Here is a 7,951-nt window from a genome sequence, read left to right as displayed (position 1 = left end):
CTATGGAGGTGGAGGCAGGAGGATCAGGAGTTCAAGGTCATCCTCCACTACACTGCAAGTTCAAGTGAACCTTGATTACATGAGACTGTCTCTCAAAAAATTAAAATAAAATACAATAAGTCAGGTGTAGTGGTACACACCTTTAATCCCAACACTCAGGAGGCAGAGGTAGGAGGATTGCCATAAGTTCAAGGCCATCAAATAAGGGCTGGAGAAATGGCTCAGCCATTAAGGCATTTGCCTGCAAAGCCTAACAACCTGGGTTCAATTCTCCAGTACCCACATGAAGTCAGATGCACAGAGTGGAACATGCATCTAGAGTTCATTTGCAGTGGTTAGAGGCTCTGGCATGCCCATTCTGTCTGTCTCTTTTCTCTCTATTTCTCTCTGTTTGCAAATAAATAAATAAATAAATAAATAAATAAATAAATAAATAAATAAACCAAAGTCAAACAAAGATCAAAGAGTTAAATAAAATATATCATCAAAATAGAGCTATTTACAAATAGATTTCCTACTACCTTTTTTTTTTTTTTTTTACATTTTTTTCCCTTCTTCACTCACACTGCGTCCTCTCCCTCCAGCTCCCCCGAAGGAGAGCAGGAATGATCAACGGCAAGTGGCAGTCACAGCAAAACAACATCAAGAGCCAGGTTCATGCTCAGGAGAGAACCCTGCGCCCCCTTCTCCTGGTTTCTGGTCAGAGAAACTTCTCTAATAACAAACTATAGAAATGATCCGTGAAAGTACAGTCTTCCTACTACCATTTAAAAATATTTTTATTTATTTGCCAGCAGACAGCACTTTGAAAGCAGAGGTAGGAGGATTGCTGTAAGTCCGAGGCCAGCCTGGGAGTACAGAGTGAGTTCCAGGTCAGCCTGAGCTCTAGAGGGAGGTCCTACCTTGAAGAAGAAGAAACAGACCCTGTTGTAGTCGGTTTTCACAAAGCTGGAATGAAAATCCAAACCAGACACAGTTAGGGGAGGGAGGGATTTTAGTTCAGGATTACAGATCCAAGGGGAAGGCCCATCAGTGGTGGAAGAAGCTGTGTCCACAACATCCAAGCAGAGAGAAACAACCAAACAGCCAGCAAACACCAAAAGCAGCAGACAGCAGGGGCCCCACCACAGCTCAGACTGCTCTTAAGTCTTTGGCTAGGATCAGATCCACCCCACACCTTTGGGTTGGATCTTAGGATCAGCCCCCAGTGACACCTCTTCCCGCCAGGCAGCTGGAGACCCAAGTTACAAACTTATAACACCACAGTTGGACTGGAGAGGTGGCTCAGCAGTTAAGGCACTTGTACACAAAGCCTAAAGACCAGATTTGATTCCCCAGTACCCACGTAAATCCAGTTGCACAGAGTGGCGCATGCATCTGGAGTTCATTTGCAATGGTAAGATAGCAACAAAACACAATGTTCCACAATTTTAGGGACATTCTCTAAAATATCTGTCCCATAGTGTTTGAAAGTATCACATTTTATTTATTTAGTTATATATATATATATTTTTTTAAATTATTTATTTATTTATTTGAGAGCGACAGACACAGAGAGAAAGACAGATAGAGGGAGAGAGAGAGAATGGGCGCGCCAGGGCTTCCAGCCTCTGCAAACGAACTCCAGACGCGTGCGCCCCCTTGTGCATCTGGCTAACGTGGGACCTGGGGAACCGAGCCTCGAACCGGGGTCCTTAGGCTTCACAGGCAAGCGCTTAACCGCTAAGCCATCTCTCCAGCCCTATTTAGTTATATTTATTTATTTGCAAGCAGAGAGAGAGAGAAAAAAAAACAAACAAACAGACAGATAGATAGAATTGACACTTCTGGGCCTCCAGCCACTACAAATGAACTCCAGATGCATGCACCACTTTGTGCATCCAGCTTTACATGGGTACTGGGGAATTGAACCTAGGTTATTAGGCTTTGCCTGCTGGCAACCGCCTTAACTGCTGAACTATCTCTCCAGCCTGAAAGTATCACCACATTTTTACAATAGATATATTATTTTTATTTATTTATTTGAGAGCAATAGACAGAGAGAGAAAGAGGCATATATAGAGAGAGAATGGACACACCAGGGCCTCCAGCCACTGCAAACGAACTCCAGATGTATGTGCCCCCTTGTGCATCTGGCTAATGTGGGTCCTGGGGAATTGAACCTTGAACTGGGGTCCTTAGGCTTCACAGGCAAGCGCTTAACCACTAAGCCATCTCTCCAGCCCTAAATATATTTTTTTAAATTTTTATTTATTTATTTATTTGAGAGAGAGAGAAAAAGAGGCAGATAAAGAGAGTGAGAGAGAATGGGTACATCAGGGCCTCTAGCCACTGCAAATCAACTCCAGATGCTTGCACAACCTTGTGCATCTGGCTTTCATGGGGCCTGAGGAATTGAACCTGAGTCCTTTGGCTTTGCAGGCAAGTGCCTTAAACACTAAGCAATCTCTCCAGCCCTAAAAATATTCTTATTTATTTATTTGCAAGCAGAGAAAGAAGAGAGACAGACAGACAGAGAGAATGGGCATGCCAGGACCTCCAGGTGTAGTAAGTGAACTCCAGATGCATCTTTGTGGGTACTGGGGAATTGAACCTGTGTGGTTAAGCTGTGTAAGCACTTTAAGGGCTGAGCCATCTCTGTAGCCTAAAAGTGTCACATTTATGAAAATCCAAGGACACCAGAACTTTTCTGGACTGACATTGAAGAGGCATGACAAACTAGTGAAAACACAAGACTGGAACGGATGTTTCATAGTAAGGCCATTATTAGAACAACCGATGACCCTTAAATGGGGTCTAAGGATTAGATGGTAGAATTGTGTCAATGACAGTTTTCTCATTTGTTGTTTTTGTGCTATATGGATGGAGCATCTTGTTTGTAGAAATGCATACTAAGGCTTTAGGGTGGCTGGCAGTAGATCATCATGTTAGCATCTTACTCTTGAAAGATTTTGGGGAGAACGTTTTGTGTTATATATATTCAAATGTCCTGTAAGCTTCCTTTTCCTTTTTCTTCTTCATCTCCTTCTTTTCCTCCTCCTCTTCTCTCTCTCCTTCCTTCTTGTTCTCTCCCTCTCTCTCTTTCTATCTCTCTTTCTTTTGAGGCAAGGTCTCACTTTAGCCCAAGCTGACCTGAAACTCACTCTGTAGTACCAGGCTGGCCTAAACCTCACAGAGATTTTTCTACCTCTGCCTCCCTAGTGCTGGAATTAAAAGCATGCACCACCATACCTAGCTTTTTTCTTTATGTATTTGCAAGGACAGAGAGAGAGAATAAGAATGGGCACACCAGGCCCTAGTACCACTTCAAACAAATTTCAGACACATGTACTGCTTTTTGCACTTGGCTTTATGTGGGTAAGGGGAAATCGAACCCAGGCCTTCAGGCTTTGCAAACAAGTGCCTTTACTTCTGAACCATCTCTCCAGCCCTCCTGTTATTTTCAAATTAAGAACAATTTATCCAAAGAAAGAAAAATAAAACAAGCTGGGCGTGGTGGGACGCACCTTTAATCCCAGCACTCAGGAGGCAGAGGTAGGAGGCTTGCCGTGAGTTCGAGGCCACTCTGAGACTCCATAGTGAATTCCAGATCAGCCTGAGCTAAAGAAAAACCCTACCTCAAAGAAAAAAGAAAAGAAAAGAAAAGAAAAAGAAAACAATTGCACATACATATGTATAGAAAATTGACTGTTAATATTAATAGACAATTATTAGCTCAATAATTTTTAAGATTATTTTAATTTTTTATTTTAATTTTTATTGATTTATTAGAGACAGAGAGAGGGGGAGAGAGAGAATAGGCACGCAAGGGACTCTAGCCACTGCAAATGAACTGCAGATGCATGTGCCACCTTGTGCATCTGGCCTACGTGGGACCTGGAGAATTGAATCTGTGTCCTTAGGCTTCACAGGCAAGCGCCTTAATCGCTAAGCCATCTCTTCATCCCAAGCTCAATAATTTTTAAAAATTATTTATTTGTTTGTTTGCAAAGAGGCAGAGAGAGAGAGAGAGAGGGAGGGAGGGAGGGAGAATGGTTGTGCCAGGGCCTCTTGCTACTATGAACAAACTCCAGATTCATGCATCACTTTGTGCATCTGGCTTTACATGGATTCTAGGGAATTGAACCTGGGCTGGCAGACTTGGCAAACAAGCACCTTTAACCACTAAGCAATCTGCCCAGCCCATAGCTAGATAATTTTGAGGAGAAAATAATGAACCAGAAATGAAGAGGTACTTTGAGATATTATTCTGTAAAATTCTGAAGTTCTTGAGAGAAAAATGTCATTACATCTCTGAAGACAAAGCATCTAACTTAAAATAACTGAAATGTTTTGGATTTTCTTTGTGGCATTGGAGATCAAGCTCAGGGCGTTATGCATGCTAAGTATGTGCTACCACTGAACCACATCCCCAGCTAAATGAGAAACTTTATAGAGCTTTTAGTCATGAATAATACGTCTGATATTCTGGGATACCCAAACTTAGGGTTGTTTGCTTTTTGGTTTATTTATTTATATGTTTATTTTTGGTTTTGTGGTGCTGAGGATAAAGTCCATAACCTTGCACATGCTAGCAAACACTTTACCACTGAGCTAGACACCAGTTCCCGACTTACAGTTTAAAAAAATTTTTTGGTTAAAATATTTTAAGGGTCATTTTATATTAGCTCTTACTTCTGTCTCTAGAACCTGTTTTGAAATAGCCAGCCTTCTCATAGATAAATTTAGCTTCCAACTTGTTTTTTATTAGTTTACTTTGTCTAACTTTTCCTTCATAGATGTTTGGGAAATTTTAAGATATTGAGTTAACAGAACTGATTTATAGTGTGCTCATATAAACAGAGGAGTGAAGCAATGAGTAAATATTTAACAAAGAAACAAAAATGAATACACCAGGGGCTGGAGAGATTGCTCAGTGATTAAGGTGCTTGCCTGAAAAGCCTAACAACCTGGGTTCGATGGCCAGTTCCCACGTAAAGCCAGATGCACAAAGTGGCACATGCATGCAGAGTTTCTTTACAGTGTCTAGAGGCCCTGGAGTGTCTGTTTTCTCCCTCCTCTCCTTCTCTGTCTTTCACTCTATGCTTATCTCTGCTTGCAAATAAAATATAACTAATAGCAAAGGGTTTCCGTTATAAATATTAAGTTTAAATAAAAGCCTGAAAAAAATATTTTTTTCCATTTTGGTGCTTGGGATTGAACCCAGGGCCTTGTGAATACTAATGAAATTCTCTACTATTGAGCTGTGTCCCTAGTATCAAAAAACCTACTCTCTTATTCTAAGTTTGTATGAGTGTTCAAGAGTTTAATAATATAAACCCAGGCTTGGTGGCTCACACCTTCAATTCCAGTACTCAGGAAGCTGAGATAGGAAGCTTGCCATGAATTTCAAGCTAGCCTGGGCTACAGAGTGAGTTCCAGGTCAGTCTGGGCTAGAGAGACACCACGTCTCAAAAAAAAAAAAAAAAAAAAAAAAAAAGAGCTGTGCTGGAGAGATGGCTTAGCAGTGAAGGTGCTTGCCTGCAAAGCCTAACCACAGATCTGACTTCTGTTCTTCAGCATCCATGTAAGGCAGGTGCACAAAGCAGCCCATGCATCTGGAGTTTGTTGACAGGGACTAGAGACCCTGGTGCACCCATTCTGTCTCTCTCTCTCTGCTTGCAAATAAGTAAATAATTAAGGAGCGTTTGCTGGGCTTGGTGGCATATGCCTTTAACCCCAGCACTCTACACTTGGGAGGCTGAGGCAAGAGGATTGCTGTGAATCTGAGACCACCCTGAGATGACTACATAGTGAATTCCAGGTCAGCCTAGGATAGAACAAGACCTTACCTTGAAAAACCAAAAAAAAAAAAAAAAAAAAAAAAAGAATTTAATAATCATTGTTTGAGGAGACTTTTTCACACTTAGAGTATAATTTAAGTTGCCTTCAGTTTTCTTTTTAAAATTTATGTATTTATTCATTTATTTATTTGAGAGAGAGAGAAAAAGAGGGAGAGAGAGAATGGGCATGCCAGGGCCTCCAGCCACTGCAAAGGAACTCAGATGCGTGTGCCACCTTGTGCATCTGCTTAATGTGCATCCTGGGGAATCGAACTGGGGTCCTTTGGCTTTGTAGGCAAATGCCTTAACTGCTAAGCCATTTTCTCCAGCTCCCTTCAATGTTCTTGAATAGATATTATAAATGTTATGAAAAGGAAAAGAGAAGAAAGATTTTTAAAATATTCAGTAAATTTTTGGGCCGGAGGAAAGGCTTAGCGGTTAAGGCACTTGCCTGCAAAGTCAAAGAAACCAGGTTTAATTCCCCAGGACTCATATAAGCCATATGCACAAGGTGGTGCATGCATCTGGAGTTCCTTTGTAGTGGCTAGAGGCCCTGGTGCGCCCAGTCTCTCTCTCTTTCTCTAAAATAAATAAAAATTTTAAAAATTGAGTAATTTTTTATATCAGAGTTATGCAATTACATTCAAAATTAAAAATTTTTATTTATTTATTGTTTTTCAAGGTAAAGTCTCATTCTAGCCCAGGCTGACATGCAATTTACTATGTAGTTGCAGGGTGGCCTTGAACTCATGACAATCCTCCTGCCTTAGTCTCCCAAGTGCTGGGATTAAAGAGGTGAGCTACCATGCCTGGCTATTTTTTAAAAGCAGGTTTTAAGGAGTGGAGGATAGTATGTAAGCAGGTCCATATAAGGTTACTGAGTGTTTTAAGTCACACACTGTAAATAATTACATTTAGGTAATTCACTAGTTAGAATACTCATCACCATCGGATCCAATTTCTGACCCCATTCTCTTCTGCCACTGGCCTATAGTAACTGCCACTGGAGTAAGGCCTTGCCACTCAACATGAATAGACAGTAGAGGGCGTGACAGCACATTCCTGTAATTCTAGCCATCCACAGGTTGAGCAAGAGGATCACAAGTTCAAGGCCAACCTTGACTAAATAAGTAAGCCCCTGTCCCCAGGGGGAAAAAAAAAACCCACAAATAAAGCAAGACCTTTATACATTTATGGAAGTTCTATAGCATAGGATGTGCTTTCTGGAAAGGAAAGCTTGGATAGAGATGATGGTTAAATTTCTGGTGTTTTGTTCTTTATTTTAAACACACAAAATCAGGTTTCAGGTTTATTTTGCAATGCCCAAAGTGCCTGGTACAGTATTTGGCTCACAAAAGACTCAATAAGTACTTGTTGACTTAAAAAAAGATCGACTCTGTTATGTGTCCTTAGAGATATATTTCCCAGTTTTTATTCCCTGTGGCTTTTATAAAAATAGACCATGACCAAAATGTGTTGCAGAAACAAACTTCTGGAAATATGAAATACTGGCTCATGCCTTTTGACCCTTTCCACCAATAGCCACAGAAAAACTACATACACGGATGATAATTTTACCTTAAGTTCTCGCCAACATTCTGGTTAGGAAAGAGCCCACTTAGGCACATACCTTTACAGTGTTTGAAAGTAAGAGTTATTTCTCAAGCCAGGTGTGGTAGCACTCACCTGTACTCCCAGCAGTTGAGTGGCTAAAGCAAGAGAAGCTCTGGTTTGTGGTCAGCCTGGGTTACAGAGCAAGCTCCAGCCTAGCTAAATAGCAAGACTCTCTGTCAAACAAACAAACATCCCAAAATATTCTCTTTCTCAATAATTAGCATCTTTTAACAAAAAATTCCACAGAGTACAGGATTTGATAAATACAAGCTTTCAAAAGCCCTAATGTTCTATGAAGTAATTGTGCCCTAGTTTAGAGAATTTTTAGCTGCATTTGTCTTCATTATTTACAGATGTGACTGGCTCTTAAAAGTTTTTAGTTTGAGTGAACATAATTTTCATCATACAACAAAACATCATTTATTTATTCATTTCCAGGCCATCAGGATGTACATTTCCATAGCACTGTAGCTAAGAACTTGGCCTCTGACTTCAGATCAACTTGTTTCAAACTA

General features: G+C 40.7%; 1 pseudogene; it reads right to left on the bottom strand.

Annotated features, from left to right (window-relative positions):
• Nucleotides 1-560: 560 nt before the first annotated feature.
• On the bottom strand, nt 561-756 carry LOC123463018 (annotated as a pseudogene).
• Nucleotides 757-7,951: the final 7,195 nt, after the last annotated feature.

The sequence above is a fragment of the Jaculus jaculus genome, chromosome 8, assembly GCF_020740685.1.
Source record: "Jaculus jaculus isolate mJacJac1 chromosome 8, mJacJac1.mat.Y.cur, whole genome shotgun sequence".
Taxonomy (NCBI): domain Eukaryota; kingdom Metazoa; phylum Chordata; class Mammalia; order Rodentia; family Dipodidae; genus Jaculus; species Jaculus jaculus.
Note: the sequence above shows the minus strand (reverse complement) of the source record. Positions and strands in the feature narration are given on the sequence as shown.